This window comes from Schistocerca serialis, chromosome 9 (assembly GCF_023864345.2).
Source record: "Schistocerca serialis cubense isolate TAMUIC-IGC-003099 chromosome 9, iqSchSeri2.2, whole genome shotgun sequence".
NCBI lineage: Eukaryota > Metazoa > Arthropoda > Insecta > Orthoptera > Acrididae > Schistocerca > Schistocerca serialis.
Window position 1 is genome coordinate 441,969,151 of NC_064646.1, and position 18,876 is coordinate 441,988,026.

Consider the following 18,876-nt stretch of genomic DNA (forward strand, 5'->3'; position numbering starts at 1 on the left):
TTAATGTTGGTGAATTTAAGCAGCAAATGTCGGTCAAAAATAGTGATAAGATGTTTTTCAAGGCCGCCAGCGTCAGGATTTGTACTGGTAGAGCGCTTCTGATCATGCCATTGTGATATGGGCTGACTTCAACTTGCCTGGTATAGACTGGGAGAGTCGTGCTATTGAAACTGCTGCTAGAGACAGGAATTCGGGCGATGTTATTCTGATTGTATTGTCTGGAAATTACTTCGAGCAGATAATTAGAGAAGCAACTCGAGTAAGTAACGTCTTAGACTTCCTAGCAATAAACAGACAATGAACATATCGAATCAGTTAACACAGCGGAAGAAGGAATCGGTGATCATAAGACTGTGGCAGCAATCATGACTACAGGTATTACAAGGAATGTCAAGAAAGGTAGAAAAATATTTTTGCTTAGCAGGAGTGACAGAATACAAATTGCTGAGTGTCTAAACAGTCAGCACCAAATATTCACTGCTGAGGACGAAGATGTGGACATAGATGGAAAAAATTCGAAAGCATCGTTCGATTTACCGGTACCTCAGGCAAGTATGTTCCGAGCAAAGTCTTCAAACGTGTAAATTCCTAAGGGACCAAACTGCTGAGGTCATCGGTCCGTAGACGTACACATTACCTAAGCTAACTTATGCTAAGAACAACACACACAACCATGCCCGAGGGAGGACTCGAACCTCCGACAGGAGGAGCAAAGTCTTAAGGGATACGAAAGACCCACAGTGTTTTAATAGCCATATTAGGAACCTGTCACGTAAACAAAAAGAGATTCATCATAGATTCAAGAGAAGTCAAAACCTACTTTACAGACAAAAGTTGAACGTGAAAGGAAGCGAAAATGAGCGTAAGGAGAGCAATGGGAGAAGCGTCAGTGACTTTGAAAATAAAATGTTGTCAACCGCTCTGAATGTTATGTAAAACCAGTATGCGATTCGAAATATTCCCCCATTCATTCAGTGACCATACTAGCACTGAAAGATAACCGAGAGACGGCCGAAATGCTGAATTCAGTCTTTTCGAAATTATATGCGGCCCCTTATTTCAACCACAGTACAAACGTCGAAATGGCAGATATTGAGATAATCGATCACGGAATAACAATGCAACTACAATTGCTTAGTACCGGAAAGGCATCAGGATCAGATGAAATACCTATTAGATTTTACAATGATCATGCGAAATTCCATGCTCCTCTTCTAGCAGCAGTTTATCGTAGATCGTTGGAGCCCAGTGACTGGGAAAAAAGCGCAGGTCATTCCCTCTAGAATTCACGGTTCTTAGATATAATCTATAGAAGACGAGTCTTTTGTGAATAATACAGATGCACATAATTATAGGACTCGATCATAGACGCTAATCAGATGTAGAGTTATGGAACATGTTTTATGCTGAAGAGGTTAGGTTAGGTTAGTGTTGTTTAACATCCCGTCGACAACGAGGTCATTAGAGACGGAGCACAAGCTCGGGTTAGGGAAGGATGGGGAAGGAAATCGGCCGTGCCCTTTCAAAAGAACCATCCCGGCATTTTCCCGAAACGATTTAGGGAAATCACGGAAAACCTAAATCAGGATGGCTGGAGACGGGATTGAACCGTCGTCCTCCCGAATGCGAGTCCAGTGTGCTAACCACTGCACCACCTCGCTCGGTTTATGCTGAAGAATTATGACGTTTTTGGAGAACGAAAATCTCCTCTATAAAGATCAATATGGATTCTTGCGAAACTCAGTTCTGTTCCTTTATGAGATACAAAACGCTGTATTTGACACCGTCCCGCATTGCCGTTTACTGAAAAAAAAAAAAGAAGATTGCCGAGTATAGGACTAGATTGATAGATTGAAGACTTACTTGCAGATAGAACTCAACACATCGCCCTTAATGGAACAAAATCGACAGATATAATGGTAATTTTCGGAGTATCTGAATGGAGTGTGATTTATATGTATATAAATGGTCTATCAGAAAGCAGCGGGAGCTGTTTCAAATTGTTCGCAGATGAGGCGGTTGTCTATAAGAAGGTAACAACGCCAGAAGACAGTATCGATTTGCAGAATGACCTGCAAGAGAGTTAATGAACGGTACGGGCTCTGGGAGTTGGGCTTGAACGTAAATAAATGTAACAAATTGCACATCTATAGAAAATAAATACACTACTTGACAATTACACTATTGATGACAAATTGCTGGAAACAGTGTCTACTGTAAAATATCGAGAAGTAACTGTCCAGAACGACCTTAACTCTTTCAGGGTAGGTGGTACAACATATGTACCGCTATTCGTCCTTGCTTCAATGCATGGTGGTACAAAACATGTACTACTTAATTGTAAAGTCCTGACTCGTCCAGTATGAAGGTATGTTTTCTGAACCACCCACTGTATGTAATCTGGTAGTCCCCACAATGACAGAAAGAGGTCAGAAGTAGCGTTGCTCCATGCAGTCCGTCTGTGGCGATTGTTGTTTTCTGCAGTGTGCACAGTGCTGCTGATTTTTGCCCTGTGCGATCGAGCGCGTAATTGCTTCCGCCTTTACGTGATACATTGTTGATTCAGCTGTTTACAACAGGTAAGATAATGATTGTTATACATTCAGAATCACTCTAGAATTCACGGTTCTTGGATATTTCTATAGAAGACGAGTATTTAGTGAATAATTCAGAATCCAAAATATATACCACCATACATCAACGTTCCTCTACTACGTGAAATACTACTTTGACTATCGAGTAGTGTTACTCGTTTTGTGCATTGTTTGTGCAATCAAGTTGCATGGGGGTGTAAGTGAAGTTCATATACGTAATTTAAGGCGTTATCTTCCATTTCAATTGATAATGAATCGCTTTAGGGAAGTACTGAAAGATGATGAGATAATGGAAATACTCGATGCCGAAATACCTTCAGGTCAGAATTCGTCAGACGATGTGGTGACGACCCAGATTACTGCGTACCACATTCAGGAGTGGTTATTTCTGAAACAAGCTCTTCAGACAAAAGTGATTCACCTGAGAAAATACACACTCAATGGACTTGTCATGTTACTGTTCTGGTGGAGCTGCATACAGTTCAACTGCTGACCCTGAACAAGTACCAGCACATTGTGCAGGTGATGGAAATGCAACTCCCGTAGCTGTAACATCGCGTAAACAGCCTCCCCAATGGGGGAAAACAGAAAAACCCCAACAATCTCCACATTTTTCCTAAGTAACTTCTCCTGCTGCGCATGTGAGAGACTTAGAGGATTCCACTCCCCTTAATTTGTTCATATCTTATGATGTACTTCAGTGGATTGTTATGCAGACTAATCTTTATGCTGAACAGGAGTGCCAGAAAAATGGGAAACTTTACAACCACACAACATGCAGGGAGATGAAAACTTTTCTTGGCTTGAACATTCTCATGGACCTAAAACTACAGGCAAGTTACAGGGCTTACTGGAGCTCTGCTCCTGATGTTCATGATACCTACATTAGTTCAAGGATGACTGTTAATCGTTTTGGGTTGTTTTGTCCCATTTGCATCTAAATGACAACAGCTGCATACCAAAGCAGGGTGAGGAAGGTTATGGTAAGCTGTACAAGTTACAACCGTTTTTGTCTATGGTGGGTGACAATTTCAGAAGTGCCTATCATCCAAGTGAATATGTAGGTCTAGATGAGCCGATGATCAAATTCAAAGGCAGGTCATCTTTGAAACAGTACTTACCTTACAAAAAAAAACCCAATCAAAAGAGGCTACAAAGTGTGGATGTTAGCAGGTAAGCCTTGTTATGCACTAAAATTCGATACTACTGGTAAAATAGGCAACACAACGGAAAAAACATCTTGGCGATAGTAGTAAAAGAGCTGTTGACAGGCAGGTCTTGAAGGCAAAAATCATAGAGTTTTCTTTGACAGTTATTTAACCAGTGTACAACTGAGGGAGGATCTGAAAAGGAAACAAATACATGTATGTGGTACTGTCAGTATATCAAGAAAGAATCTAGCTGAAACAAGACAAAGAATGGAAACGTGGTGAATACGACTGGGCTACAAGTGACACTGGGCTGTGTATTGTAAAATGGACGGACAAAAGAACAGTGCATTTGTTGTCAAGCTTTCATGACCCAAGAACCACAACATAAGTACAGCGGAAAGAAAGGAACGGAACTGTGAAAAAGCTGCCTTACTTTCTACTGGTAGTTGACTACAACGAAAATATGAACTGTGTGGATACATTTGATCAAAGGATGATGATGATGATGATTGGTTTGTGGGGTGCTCAACTGCGCTGTTATCAGCGCCTGTACAAATTCCCAACTTTTGCTCAGTCCAAACTCGCCACTTTCAGGAATGATGAGAACAACACAAACACCAAGTCATCTCGAGGCAAGTGAAAATCCCTGATCCCGCCGGGAATCGAACCCGGGACCCCGTGCTCGGGAAGCGAGAACGCGACCGCGAGACCACGAGTTGCGGACTTGATCAAAGGAAATCAGCATATGACTTTGACAGGAATAGTATGAAATGGTGACCTCTTATCTTCTGGTATCGTGAATGCCTTTCTGCTTCACAAGGAACTGAAGGTTTAAACAATGACGATGCAGAACTTTCGGAGAGAAGTGTCCAGAAGCCTGATTGCTTCAAGAAGAAGAGGCAGGCGCCTGAGCAGTTTAGTAGAGATTAGCAAAAAGAAACTTCATGTGATCAAAACCGCGAGAATAGTAAGTTCAGCACACCAGCCACAAAGAACTCCACAACGAAGATGTGCAAATTGCAGGCACCAAGGAAGAACCGAATGGATGTGTTGCGTGTGCCAGGTACACATAATGTACCACCATTGTTTTCGAAAGACTCTTTTGAAATACATCATAATGTCTACTAATGCTTTCATTCTAATGTAATTATATAACTTTAACCCAATTTTTATTTATTCATTCAACAAATAAAAGTCTTGTGCAATAAGGGTCGAAATTTGTCTCATACCCCCGTGCATGAAAGAGGTAAGTGGAATGACTGCATTAAACAAATAGCAGGAAACGCACACGCGAGCCTGATATTCATAGGTAGAATCTTAGGGAAATGTAACTCATCCACGAAGGCAGTAGCTTATAAGGCGCTTTTTCGACCGTTTTACTTATAGGAGTTCCTTGATGGAGCGCCACTTTTCGTGACGGGTTCGTTTAGTCGGCGCGAGAGCGTTTCAGATATGCTCAACAAACTGCAGTGGCAGACGTTACAAGATGTGCGTTGCGCATCACGGTGAGGTTTACTGTTGACATTTCGAGAGAGCACTTTGCGGGAAGAGCCGGACAACATATTACTTCCTCTCACATACAGCTCACGAAATTCGAGACAATCATTCTTTCCATGCGCCATTCGTCAGTGGAACAGGGAAGGGAGCGTCAGTTGGTGGTACTAACAAGGGAACCTCCCCATCGCACTCCCCTCAGATTTAGTTGTACGTTGGCACATTGGATAGGCCTTGAAAAACTGAACACGGATCAATCGCAAAAACAGAAAGAAGTTGTGTGGAACTATGAAAAAAAATAAGCAAAATATACAAACTGAATAGTCCATGCGCATGATACACAACATCAAGGACAGTGTGAGCTCAGGAGCGACGTGGTCCCGTGGTTAGCGTGAGCAGCTGCGAAACGAGAGGTCCTTGGTTCAAGTCTTCCCTCGAGTGAAAAGTTTGCTTTCTTTATTTTCGCAAAGTTATGATCTGTTCGTTCGTTCATTGACGTCTCTGTTCACTGTAATAAGTTTAGTGTCTGTGTTTTGCGACCGCACCGCAAAACCGTGCGATTAGTAGACGAAAGGACGTGCCTCTCCAATGGGAACCTAAAACATTTGATCGCAAGGTCATAGGTCAACCGATTCCTCCACAGGAAAACACGTCTGATATATTCTATACGACACTGGTGACGGCATGTGCGTCACATGACAGGAATATGTTGTCGACCCACCTAACTTGTACACTTGGCGAATGGGTAAAAAAGATTCTTCTACCTTGCCCGATTTAGGTTTCCTTGTGGATGTGATAATCACTCCCAAAAAAGTGATGAAAACATAAGAGTTTGTCACATAAACTGCAACAAATGAATGCAACAGTTTCACAGTCGCACAGTTTTCCCTGTGCTCTGTCAAAACATATGTTTTGTTTCGATGTTTGCTTAGGTGTAGCGTCCCCATACTACGGCGCAGTTACCTCGCATCGGACGGACAGAAAATAATTGTCTGAATATAAAAAATTAAACTTTTCACTCGAGGGAAGACTTGAACCAAGGACCTCTCGTTCCGCCGCTGCTCACGCTAACCATGGGACCACGGCGTTCTTGAGCTCACGTTCTTCTTGATGTTGCCTATCATGCACATGGACTATACTCAGTTTGTATATTTTGCTTATTGTTTCATAGTTCCACACAACTTCTTCCTGTTTTCTCGATTGATCTGTGTTCAGTTTTTCAAGGCCTATCCACTGTGCCAACTTATAACTAAACCTGAGGGGGATGCGATGGGGAGGTTCCCTTGTAAGTACCCTCCGCCACACACAGTTATGTGACTTGCAGAGTTATGATGTAGTGTTGAAGGGGACGTGATCGCAATCACCATCCTCGCTATCTGAACGTGCCACTATGGTATAAGATTTCCCTTGAAAATCATACAGGGCCTGCATTGTTTGCAATCCGAAACGACTCGAAGCTGTATTGAATGCTAACGTGTTTCCTACACCGTATCGGCCATGGTAATGTGTTGCGCTTCTGTTGTTTTCGTATTTTTGTCTACGTCCTGCTGTTGCCATAAAAAGACCTAGGAGAAATCGATGAGTGACTTGAGCCTCGAAGTGGCAAATAAACTGAAATCATACGATATCAGTGACACCATTCACTTCACTTTTTATTAAGTAAACACGTAAATATTCGACCAGGCCTACCTACTCAATTCGCATGACATGCAAGTTAAAATGAGGTGTACCATAAAGTATACGGCATCTCCCAAGAATCACTCTCTGTTAGCCTAATAGGAACAGGAGATCAATACACAATATGCACACTGTGTTGACAAGAACTAATATTAGAAACAAGCAAACTAATAGCGATTACCATGGGCGTAACGCTCGCAACTTTCGGTTATTCCACGAGCAAAACTCAGACATGTGTCCCACTTTCGTGCCTTTTTTTTTTTTTTTAAAAAATAATAATAATGCACTGCCAACGTACACATAGAAGTTGGAGAAGGAAACAGCTTTTAAAATCATTCCTTGTTGAGAAGTGTTTCTCTTGTGTAAATTAAAATATTTCCTCGCAGAAGTACAAGGCCGTCGTTTATTGTTGACAACTTTTTAATCGGTTAACACATATACTAGCTGTGTTGTGTTTCTCTTTGCACAAGAATATTTCTGCTGTTGGTTTCCTTTTTTTTCTGTTTCACACGCAGTGCGATGCACGTCCTCAGAGAAGAGGTCTGTTGCAAGATTAATGGTGATAGATATAATGTTGGCAGCTGATTGTGTGTTCATGTATTTATGCTTTTCAGCATTGTTCTACATACGTGTTCACAGGAGTGTAATTTAACCACGTTCCATGTTCTAGTTATATCGCTGATTATACTTCTTATGCACTTTCTAACGTCCTTCTAGATTAGCTGTATATGGTTTTCTTTCCAAATCATGTGACAAGCGAGATAGCTAAGCCGGTGTTAAATCGCTGGACGCGCTTTCGGGAGGAGTGAATTTCGTACCCCCTTCTTGGGTTTCCCAAGTTGCTAAGGTGAATGCTGGAGTGGTTCCATTGATAAGGCCATGGCCGACTTTCTGCCCTTGATTCCTATTCTGCTTGGTATATGTTTTATGTATGTGTAAGTTCTGTAATGTACGTGACATGCCTGATGTACTGAACAGTCTACATACAAATGAATAAAATAAACGGAGATGCAGATTTTGTGATGATCTTAACCCTTTAAATGGCAAAAGTTTTTTTTCCAATGTAACAACGAAATACATGTCAGTATGTACTCTTTGGGAGTAGAAATGAATAAGCATGATCAATTATTTGTTTCCAAATGTACCTGGAGTTATGGGGTGGTAATTACTCACACCAATGCATAAGGAGAAAAGATAATACTTGCTATTTCCAGATGTTTACCCGTGGTATAGATAAACTTACGAGCGTCACTTAAAGGGTCAACTAACGACTCCCCTGTAAGGCCACAATTTTGAATGACGAGACAATTCCAGGACAAACACTCACCACAGAATATACGTGAAGAGAGAGAACAAAATTAGGTATACATCGCGATCCTGTTTTAAATCTATAGAGCATTAATCAAAAAGACTGTAGACCTATGCTGATACCCCTCTATTTGCAGTGCAGTGTGAAATACCAGTGGGGCTCAAGGCTAAGACGGCAGCGGCGCCAACACAACTCTTCGTTGTATGCTAAGGACAACTGTGTTTTTATAAATAAATACAACCGCTGCAGAGTATTATCTAATATCAAACGGAAACCAAATTTAGTCACGTGTTACGGGCAAAGGCAGTAGCGACTATGGAACAAGCTATAAAATATTTAATTTATTATTCCTCCAATAAGGAAATTACATTTTCTCAGTCAAATCTTCTAAGTGGCATGATTTTGTTTTTGTATCCATTTCCATTGGTGTGACTACTTAACACTACATACCTAATTGTAGACTTAAAACTACATAATAAAGTTAGCAGGTTTATTCATTGCTGTTCCCAAGGAGTACATGTTGACACGTATTTCATTGTTACGCTACTGACATTGCTAAGATCGGCTTATATGCTTTAGATGCACCAGAAGCCTATCATGGAACAGTCGGCCTCAAATATTTCAGAGCGCCCTGTGTTTATTGGCAACGATGTAACAAATCTTTAGCGCTCAATCCGGGAGCTTATTCTCCTCCTACGAGAGTTGCAATTTCGTATCGCATACCTCTTTCTTCTTTGGCTAGATCATCGGATTCTGTTTTTCGTTCATCGCGAGGGAAACAATTTTGAGTGAGGAAGAGTCTATTCCACGGAGGGGGAACGACTGACATTTCCGTGACAGGAGGTAATTTTGTTTGCCACTGTCATACAATAAAGTCACGGGTCCAGCGTGACGAAACGTCATATATAGCTCATATGCCTCTTTGCGAACTATTACGGAAGCGTTTTTTAACTTTCGCAGCCTCTACGCAAGTTCTACGTAGTGATGCAAAAACATTTCTGGTTCCGCCTCAAAAATTCTCAAAATTTTCCATTGTGCCTCTATTTAATTACACTGTAAGTTCAGTCTCGGCTCTGAGCACTATGGGACTCAACTGCTGAGGTCATTAGTCCCCTAGAACTTAGAACTAGTTAAACCTAACTAACCTAAGGGCATCACAAACATCCATGCCCGAGGCAGGATTCGAACCTGCGACCGTAGCGGTCTTGCGGTTCCAGACTGCAGCGCCTGTAACCGCACGGCCACTTCGGCCGGCAGTTCAGTCTCGAATAGTGGTTTATGACAAAGAAACGAAATAAGATAAAAATGCATCTCATTGTAAATAACGCTACAAAAGGTACCTGGTCTAACATTAAGCTGAAATGTGGCGCTCATTTCTCGGTATCAGTCACTAATGAGGGCATGTTTTGTTTGACAGCGGAAATAGGGAGTTTGTTTATTTTTGATGGTTTGGCACCATCCTATGTGAGGTATGAGCTGTATATTTAGTCCGAGTGAGTAGTAAACTCAGAGTGAAAGACGCCAGTAAATAACTCGCTAATATTCAATAGTGCAATGCAAACTTTTTTTATTCTCTACTGAATTACTCAGTAATATCAGTGTACCGTGCCAGTATTCAGGACAATACTGAAGGAGCCCTGATTCAGTTTGGTGACTAGGCAATGTTCGTCGCCTATCACTGTACGTCGGATAGTAACAATTTCCGGATGCTCTGTTGTATTTAGCGAAATAAATTACTTGGGGCTTGTTCCTCAAGAAGCAATATTCATGGGAAAGTTTCGCAGCAAAGAATGAACATCCAGCTGCAACGACGTTTTGGATACCATAAACTGTTCTGTATCTTGTGACAGTTACAAATATTATCATGTCACACGTTATCACTAAATGGAAATACGAGCAAATTTTATTAATACGATTAGTTAAGACACATAACTGGCGAATGCCAGTGATAAAAAGTTATGCGTGAATGTTTACGGTAGTGACATCTTGAAGTATCGACATACCAACTGCAGTTAGGAAATATTTACGTAGTATCTATAATTATGAAGCTGAGAATGACGTTTCAGTATGTTCACAAGAATGCCATAAGTGGTACTGAGTATCAGAGGGCGAGAGCAAGGCCGACCGAGCGAGAGAGAGAGAGAGAGAGAGAGAGAGAGAGAGAGAGAGAGAGAAATAGTGTAAAGTGATCATTGCTGCAAGTTTAGTCACATTAAAAGCAGGAACTACTCTTGTGGGAATTCTATGTATTAATGTAGTAGACTCTTCGTGATAAGCTGGGCATAACTCGCAGGCACGTATCTAGGAGGATGATATTAATAAAGCGAACCACCCATGGGCCGATGTGTACAGAAGAGGCAGAAGAAACCCACACGTGTCACTGAAGAAGCAACTGATATCATCAAGGTAGAGATGCACCTCGCTGACAGCAGGGCCTATGCCATAGATGTTGATTCCCGCTAAAAATGAAACAGCGAATTTGTGAGTCAACCAACTGCACAAGATTCCGAGGAACAGCTGATTTATTTTTAGACTCAATACACTTTAAGTGATGGACTATCATGTATTACATGCTTGTAACTAGAATTCTGGATGTATAAATATAATTAAAGCACATTGCGGTAAGAGGCCTTTTCTTAAAACTTCGACAGATGAAAATATTTGAAATGAAGAGGGCTGTAAGGCAAACAGTTCGGTAAGATATCACAACAAGAATCTCACTGCCTGTCAGTATGAGGAAACTGTATGTATTGACGTAAATTATTTGCGAATGACAATTCAGTGTCCACAATACACTGTCTCATTCGTTTCAGGTCATTTCAACGCAGCAACCCTTTATCAGCTGAAATTAATGTACAGTGATTTTAAATACTTCTATATGAGTTATCTGAGACTATAACTCATCTGATGAAATCATATTTTCAAGCTAAAATAAACTATCACAGCAGAGTACAAGTAAAGTAACAGTTAGCAAATTTTAATGCCTCACTCACAACTTAAATAAATTTAAGACGTTTTTAGTAAAGTTAATTAAACCATATTTTTTTAGTTAACACGGTAAATTTTTACAATGCAGAGCCGAGGTTCTGTGCAGTTATATTGTTATTTCGTATTTCAGGAATGGAACACGACCAGTAGTAGCGGTGACAGCTGAGCAATGACCACAAAAAGACTAACATCTCTACGATATCATAAAGTCTCCTCGATAAAGCAAAGATACTCACGGAAGCGGAATAAAAGCAGAGAAAAACGAATCACATCTTCTACCGCAGACGACAATGGGAAGAGCGCAGCGGAGGGCGACAGTGCGCCGCCAGCAGTCTCCGCCACATACCGAGCCAGGGGCGGATCGCGGCGCCGCCGACACTCGTGAAAACACCGGCCACCACCACTTACACAGCACCAGCACTCACACGCAATGCCGCTGCTCTGAGTCTGATCCCTCTAGCGCCAGACGCAGCCGGCGTGGCGCGCACCGCCACATTCAACTGTTTCTTTCACGTATCGATTCTCGACAGCATTATTGATCTCGGCGCTCCACGGCGGCAGTCGCAGCGGCGCACATGCGTTTCGGCGATAGTTGGCGCCTGGCCCGCAGCACCATATTTGCGTCGAACAGTTCCTTCTTACAGGGAAGACGAAGAAATTTCAGTTGCTTCGACCGTCGTTGACGCCGAACCGTGGCGCGACGGGTGATCCCAGGGCAGACGGCTGTTCCGCCCCGTCAATAATCACATTCTGTAATTCGACTGGGACGCTCGCCACTGACTTCCTCTCCCCTGTGGGCCGTTTATGTTGGATTGGCGTCACCTTCCAGCTCTGGGAACCGGGCGAGCGCGTTCGTCTGCGAACACACGGGGCGCGCTGACACGGCCGGCCCGCAGCAGAGCGCTCTACCGTCTGGCCCAGGCGAGCTGACTGAGCGCTTTGCAAACGGCCGACCTCCCCTCCCGGCCCTTCCATTCCCCCACCAACGCGCACCCGGCACTGCAGCTTTAACCCTCTCAGCGAGACTCCGCGCTTTCATTGCCTGCGCAATGGAGAAGTTGCCGATCGCGCAGTACGTTGCTTCGCTCGCGCGGTGTGCTGTACCTCGATTTTGCGTGAAATGTGTTTCGTACAGATGTAATGAAAGTCATATTCACTGCTCAATTGCTGCTGTGAAAGTATGTTGGCGGCGATCAATATTAACACTCACAGATAATTAATACTGGTAAACAGCATTTTTGTTACAGGGAATGTGAATGGATAACTGTGCAAAGTTGTGGGTGCTGAATTGGAAAATAAAATCAGCTTTTGGCTATCGGCGGCAGCTTGCTAGTGACACAAACACACATTGTCTATCAGAATCCTTGAGATACTTCTGTGACTCAAAGACGAATATGTCAAAGGGGGATATCAGATTTGTTAAAGAAGACCATAAGAGGACTCATGTTTTTCATTTAGCCTGAAAATTTCCGCTAAGAAAGATCCGTGTTTTTCATTTAGCCTGAAAATTTCCATAAAAAACGACAAACCACTTTATTCGACAATGATCTCGGGAGTTTTCACCACACCAAGATATAATCTCGTTACTTAGTAGTGTGAGTTGAGAAAGTGACTAGGAATGGACGAGCGCGAAGTTTTTGTGACAGTGATATCACTGTCAAGGCTGTTGGAATAAAGAGAGCTCTGTTCGACAGAAAAGCTACAACAATTTTTGAAGGCGAAAAGGCAAATAATCTGGAATTATTCAACCATGCACTTTCCCAAATTCCCAAATGTTAGTATGCTTCTGTGACTTCTTGGAATGTAGAACGATAATTTTCAGCAGTGGTGTTCCGATGGACAAACGCGTGAGCTTAAATGAGGAGAATTTGGATTACTATATGAAGTGTCGGCAGAAGTGCCAACACCGTGTTGTTTGAGGAAGCCGAAATTCACGCTATAAGCTCACGCAGGATGGCGTGAGGTCTGAAACAGGATACTTAATGAATGCTATAAAGAAAAGTACGTAGCTTCTGGAATACTTAACTTTAATCCACAATTGGTGAACATTGGTCTTGTTACTGTACATGCTTCATTAGATACATAGCAAAGGATAAATGGCGCCTTGCTAGGTCGTAGCAAATGACGTAGCTGAAGGCTATGCTAACTATCGTCTCGGCAAATGAGAGCGTAATTTGTCAGTGTGGCGTCGCTAGCAAAGTCGGCTGTACAACTGGGGCGAGTGCTAGTAAGTCTCTTTAGACCTGCCGTGTGGCGGCGCTCGGTCTGCAATTACTGACAGTGGCGACACGCGGGTCCGTCGTATACTAGCGGACCGCGGCCGATTTAAAAGTGCTACCACCTAGCAAGTGTGGTGTCTGGCTGTGACACCACACTATATATTTATTTTATGGGGTTTAGTGGTGTGAGTGTCAGAAGAGGTGTTCGGCTCACCTTCGATGTAGCTCTTTTCATTTAAACAGAAAGGCTGAATCTTTATGGGAAGTGGAATCTGTCACGAGAGTAAGGAATTCAGGAGGGATTGGCTGTAGCCTATAGTAAGGGACCAACTCCGGCATTTACCTAAACCCAAAGCGGAAACCACAAAAAATAATTTTCAAGGTTGCCAGAAGATGAATTCGAACCATTTACCTTCCGAAACCAGGAATTGCTAACTCAGCGGTCCAACGCGCAGATATACCCCAGTCGGCGAAGAATTTGGAAGAACTGGTTATTGTATACTGCTTAAAATAAAATGCATCACTTCAAAAGATGGAATTCTGATATTATATGTTTTTCCTTTACTTGTGCGTGTTTGGTTATTTGATAATGCATGAATGCTTGCATATTTTAAGATTTAATTGTTCGTTTAATTCCTGGTTCAGTTATTATAATATTGCATATGCGTAAATGTAAATGGATTCTGGACAAATTGCGGAGGGGGGGATGATAGGATGTAAGGTGGAGTCGGCCCGCGCTGATTCAAGCAGCCAGCTGAAAATATCTTTTAGAAACTAACGAACTGTAGCGTGTTCTGTAATCACACACCCCTTCCGCTCTAGACAACCCCCTCCCCATCGTTCTGTAGTGGAATTGGTATTCATAACTGAGTACCGGCAGGGGGACCGGATTAGACGATATTTTGATTTTGGACTACTAACTATAGAATACGGGGCAAATTTTTTAAAGAAATGCAACCATCACCGTTTGGGCGATATTTTTGTTGATCAACGAGATGTTTTGGGTGTCACAGGCAAATCCAAGAGTATTTTTATGCCCTGATTTTAATTTAATGTCATTTATGATGATGTTTACCGATATGGTGCGTTGAGCAATACTGAAATATTGCAACCCCAAAGTTCTACCAGCCAACAAATAACGACTCCAGTGTTAACATTAATCTGCTACAGATGGATAATTAGGTGATTCAGTGGTGTGTACATATTTTTAATTTGCCATAAAGCTACTGGACAAATCAGTTTCGGTTTTCCTCTTCCTTCTTGATACAAAGGTATTCATAATTGGAAACTATCATAACAACGCAGAGATAAAAACAGTAAACGGTAACACAATAAGATCAATAGCAAGTAAGAAATGAACTGATTAACAAAACAATGACTGAGCTCAAGTAAGGCCAACAATGTAGAGTAGTTGATCTTGGCTAAAGTAGGGATCGGGATGGCTCATAGTGCCATCGATATTCAGGGTGTTACAAAAAGGTACGGCCAAACTTTCAGGAAACATTCCTCACACACAAATAAAGAAAAGATGTTATGTGGACATGTGTCCGGAAACGCTTAATTTCCATGTTAGAGCTCATTTTAGTTTCGTCAGTATGTACTGTACTTCCTCGATTCACCGCCAGCTGGCCCAATTGAAGGAATGTAATGTTGACTTCGGTGCTTGTGTTGACATGCGACTCATTGCTCTACAGTACATAGCATAAAGCACATCAGTACGTAGCATCAACAGGTTAGTGTTCATCACGAACGTGGTTTTGCAGTCAGTGCAATGTTTACAAATGCGGAGTTGGCAGATGCCCATTTGATGTATGGATTAGCACGGGGCAATAGCCGTGGCGCGGTACGTTTGTATCGAGACAGATTTCCAGAACGAAGGTGTCCCGACAGGAAGACGTTCGAAGCAGTTGATCGGCGTCTTAGGGAGCACGGAACATTCCAGGCTATGAGTCGCGACTGGGGAAGACCTAGAACGACGAGGGCACCTGCAATGGACGAGGCAATTCTTCGTGCAGTTGACGATAACCCTAATGTCAGCGTCAGAGAAGATGCTGCTGTACAAGGTAACTTTGACCACGTCACTGTATGGAGAGTGCTACGGGAGAACCAGTTGTTTCCGTACCATGTACAGCGTGTGCAGGCACTATCAGCAGCTGATTGGCCTCCACGGGTACACTTCTGCGAATGGTTCATCCAACAATGTGTCAATCCTCATTTCGGTGCAAATGTTCTCTTTACGGATGAGGCTTCATTCCAACTTGATCAAATTGTAAATTTTCACAATCAACATGTGTGGGCTGACAAGAATCCGCACGCAATCACGTCATCAACACAGATTTTCTGTGAACGTTTGGGCAGGCGTTGTTGGTGATGTCTTGATTGGGCCCCATGTTCTTCCACCTACGCTCAGTGGAGCACGTTATCACGATTTCATACGGGATACTCTACCTGTGCTGCTAGAACATGTGCCTTTACAAGTACGACACAACATGTGGTTCTTGCACGATGGAGCTCCTGCACATTTCAGTCGAAGTGTTCGTACGCTTCTCAACAACAGATTCGGTGACCGATGGATTGGTAGAGGCGGACCAATTCCATGGCCTCCACGCTCTCCTGACCTCAACCCTCTTGACTTTCATTTATGGGGGCATATGAAAACTCTTGTCTACGCAACCCCGGTACCAAATGTAGAGACTCTTCGTGCTCGTATTGTGGACGGCTGTGATACAATATGCCATTCTCCAGGGCTGCATCAGCGCATCAGGGATTCCATGCGACGGAGGGTGGATGCATGTATCCTCGCTAACGGAGGACATTTTGAACATTTCCTGTAACAAAGTGTTTGAAGTCAAACTGGTACGTTCTGTCGCTGTGTGTTTCCATTCCATGATTAATGTGATTTGAAGAGAAGTAATAAAATGATCTCTAACATGGAAAGTAAGCGTTTTCGGACACATGTCCACATAACATATTTTCTCTCTTTGTGTGTGAGGAATGTTTCCTGAAAGTTTGGCCGTACCTTTTTGTAACGCCCTGTATAGATAGTTCAAATCCACCATTGGCCTTGTTGACTATCGACAGTGCGTATCCCTTTTTCGTCGTATGGTGAAAAATCAAAATATCAGTTGCACTACACAGCAACGAGTTCGTGCGTAATGCCATTTAGGTGATTCTTTTTTTTGGGGGGGGGGGGGAGGGGGAGGGGGAAGGAGTGGAAGTCCGGACCTCCTGGATCCCTCGCTTTGGCTACGTCCTTGTATGCCTTTAATATTCAGCTTGTTTAATTTCCAGCAATGTTCTAGAACACTAACAGGAAAAGTACCTCAAACCAAAGCCCACAAGGACGCTAGTGAGTGCCTTCCATCTTTGTCCAAAACGAGCAAAATGAAAGAGAATGTAACCTGACGTGGCATCACCCTAGAACACATAGACAAACCGATATACCCGGGTATTGTTCTAGATCTATCATTAACACACCCGTATCGTGTGTTAGAAGACCCGTCATAGAGTCCCAGTAATAAATAAAGTACTGAGAAAATTGGTTGACGGCAAGTGGGGAGCTAGTCCAAAGGTACCGAAAACCACAGCCCAGGCGCTGCGCTTCATCATGGCAGAAAATACCAGTCTAGTGTGGTCCAGGCCTCTACATGTCAGAATGTCAGCTTATCTTAAATGAAACATGACGACTTACAACCGGATACCCCGCTACTCGATTATCGAGAAAAGTTGCCGGATTTACGAATCCCACCTACCGAAGAGCCGGTCACGAACGCACTGGGAAACTTAAGCATGTCTTTGCTGAACGCAATACTGTTGTCTGTTTCTGTGTAGGTTCTTAAACAAATAACTTATGAGCCTCTAAACGGTTTCACTCCACTGCAGCAGATATCCATCAGCGAGATAGAGGATTTGGTAGAACCTGAACGGTATCAGATTGGGAGGGGGGGGGGCTTATAGATGAATATGGCGACAGGTGTGATTATGGCGAATATCAGGATATGGAACATCTGCTGCCCCGTCTTAACTTTCCCAGTAACGGTGCCCTAGATGAATTAGGCCAGGGAAGCAAGGAAGCATTGGTGTAGCCCCATTTTGAGCTCAAAAACTTAGGACTCCGGAAACCAAAAAGTCAAGTAATGCGATTTAAGTGCTGAAAAATTATCGGAATATGGGCAAGGAATTACTACACAAGACTCTACCTCCAGGAAATTATTCCTAGTCGTTTATTGAGAATCATGGCCACAACTTCAGTATAAATAAGTGGTCTAGAGGCTGTTGTCGTTTCTTCGACGACACATTTGTTGCCTGGCCTCATTGACAAGGAAACATGTCAGAGTTCTTGGACCATGTCATCAACATCCATGACAACATCAAGTCCACGATGGAGGTATATATATACGATGTCTTAACCTTTTCCTGGTGCCCTCATCCGCCGAAAGCAAATGGGTAACTCAGTCACTGTTTTTATCGGAAACCTACTCACACGGCCCGGTATAGGCACGCTACCACCAACATCCACCTGTCGCAGAAACGTTCTGTTCTAGCGGACTTGGTGCATCAACCGGAGGCCGTTTGAGACCCTGAAAACCTGCCGAAGGAACAGAGCCACTTATGGAAAGAATTCAAGGAACACGGCTACAACAATCGACAAATTCTGCAAGCCATTTCACTGAAGGCAGCTAAGCGAAAGACCCCCAAGGGGAATACGAAGAATACTGTGGTTTATGCCGTTTTGTGGCGCAGTAACAGGAAAGATTAATCGGCTCCTCAAGAGGTATAAAGCTCATTTGGTCTTGTGGCTTGCAGCGAATATTTGACATGAGGCTGGTGAAAGATGGTTTAGGGCACAGAACACCAGGGTTAAACAGTTTTGTGTTGGGAAGATTGTGCGTACTGTTGAAAGGCACCGTGCAGAACACGAGAGTTGTGTCCACTGAGAAATAAGTGGTATCAAAACATGCTCTGGAAAACAGGCAGCGAATTGCATTCGTCGATACATCTGTCATTAATCGTAAATAATTGTTTCTGGGATAGCATCATAAAAGAAGCTACCGAGATAAACATTTCGACAAAATCCTCAATAAAACCGGCGGTTTGCAGTTAAGCGCGACTGAGGATCCGTCCATCAGAAGGCTGAACATGCATGGCGGACTTGCAACCAAAATATTACCATGCATGGCGCTTGACTGGGCACCACTGACGTCACGAGCAGTACCAACTACGACAGTCGCCACTTAACAATAAGCGAGTAGCACTCGGCCGAAAACTCGAGGACATTTAATACTCGATTTGGCTGGAGACAAAAAAAAAATTTTATCAGAGTTCCTTCTGTTGTGACTGTCATGCAGTTAATCTGACAAGGGGAGGCCGCCAATTGCGAAATTCAGATTCGATTCATACTGCGCATAATAAAAGCTCATGGCCAGAGGTGTAATGTGGCAAAG

General features: G+C 42.9%; 1 protein-coding gene and 1 non-coding gene across 2 annotated transcripts in view; both read right to left on the reverse strand.

Annotated features, from left to right (window-relative positions):
* Positions 1-12,109, reverse strand: part of LOC126418602 (cholesterol transporter ABCA5-like) — a 346,051-nt gene extending 333,942 nt beyond the window's left edge. Inside the window, exon 1 of the mRNA XM_050085434.1 lies at positions 11,450-12,109. The gene's annotated coding sequence lies outside the window, so the exon portion shown is untranslated. The remainder of the gene's footprint in view (positions 1-11,449) is intronic.
* Trnaa-cgc (transfer RNA alanine (anticodon CGC)) lies at positions 1,589-1,661 on the reverse strand. Its single transcript has one exon. It is a non-coding gene; the product is annotated as a tRNA-Ala (tRNA).
* Positions 12,110-18,876: the final 6,767 nt, after the last annotated feature.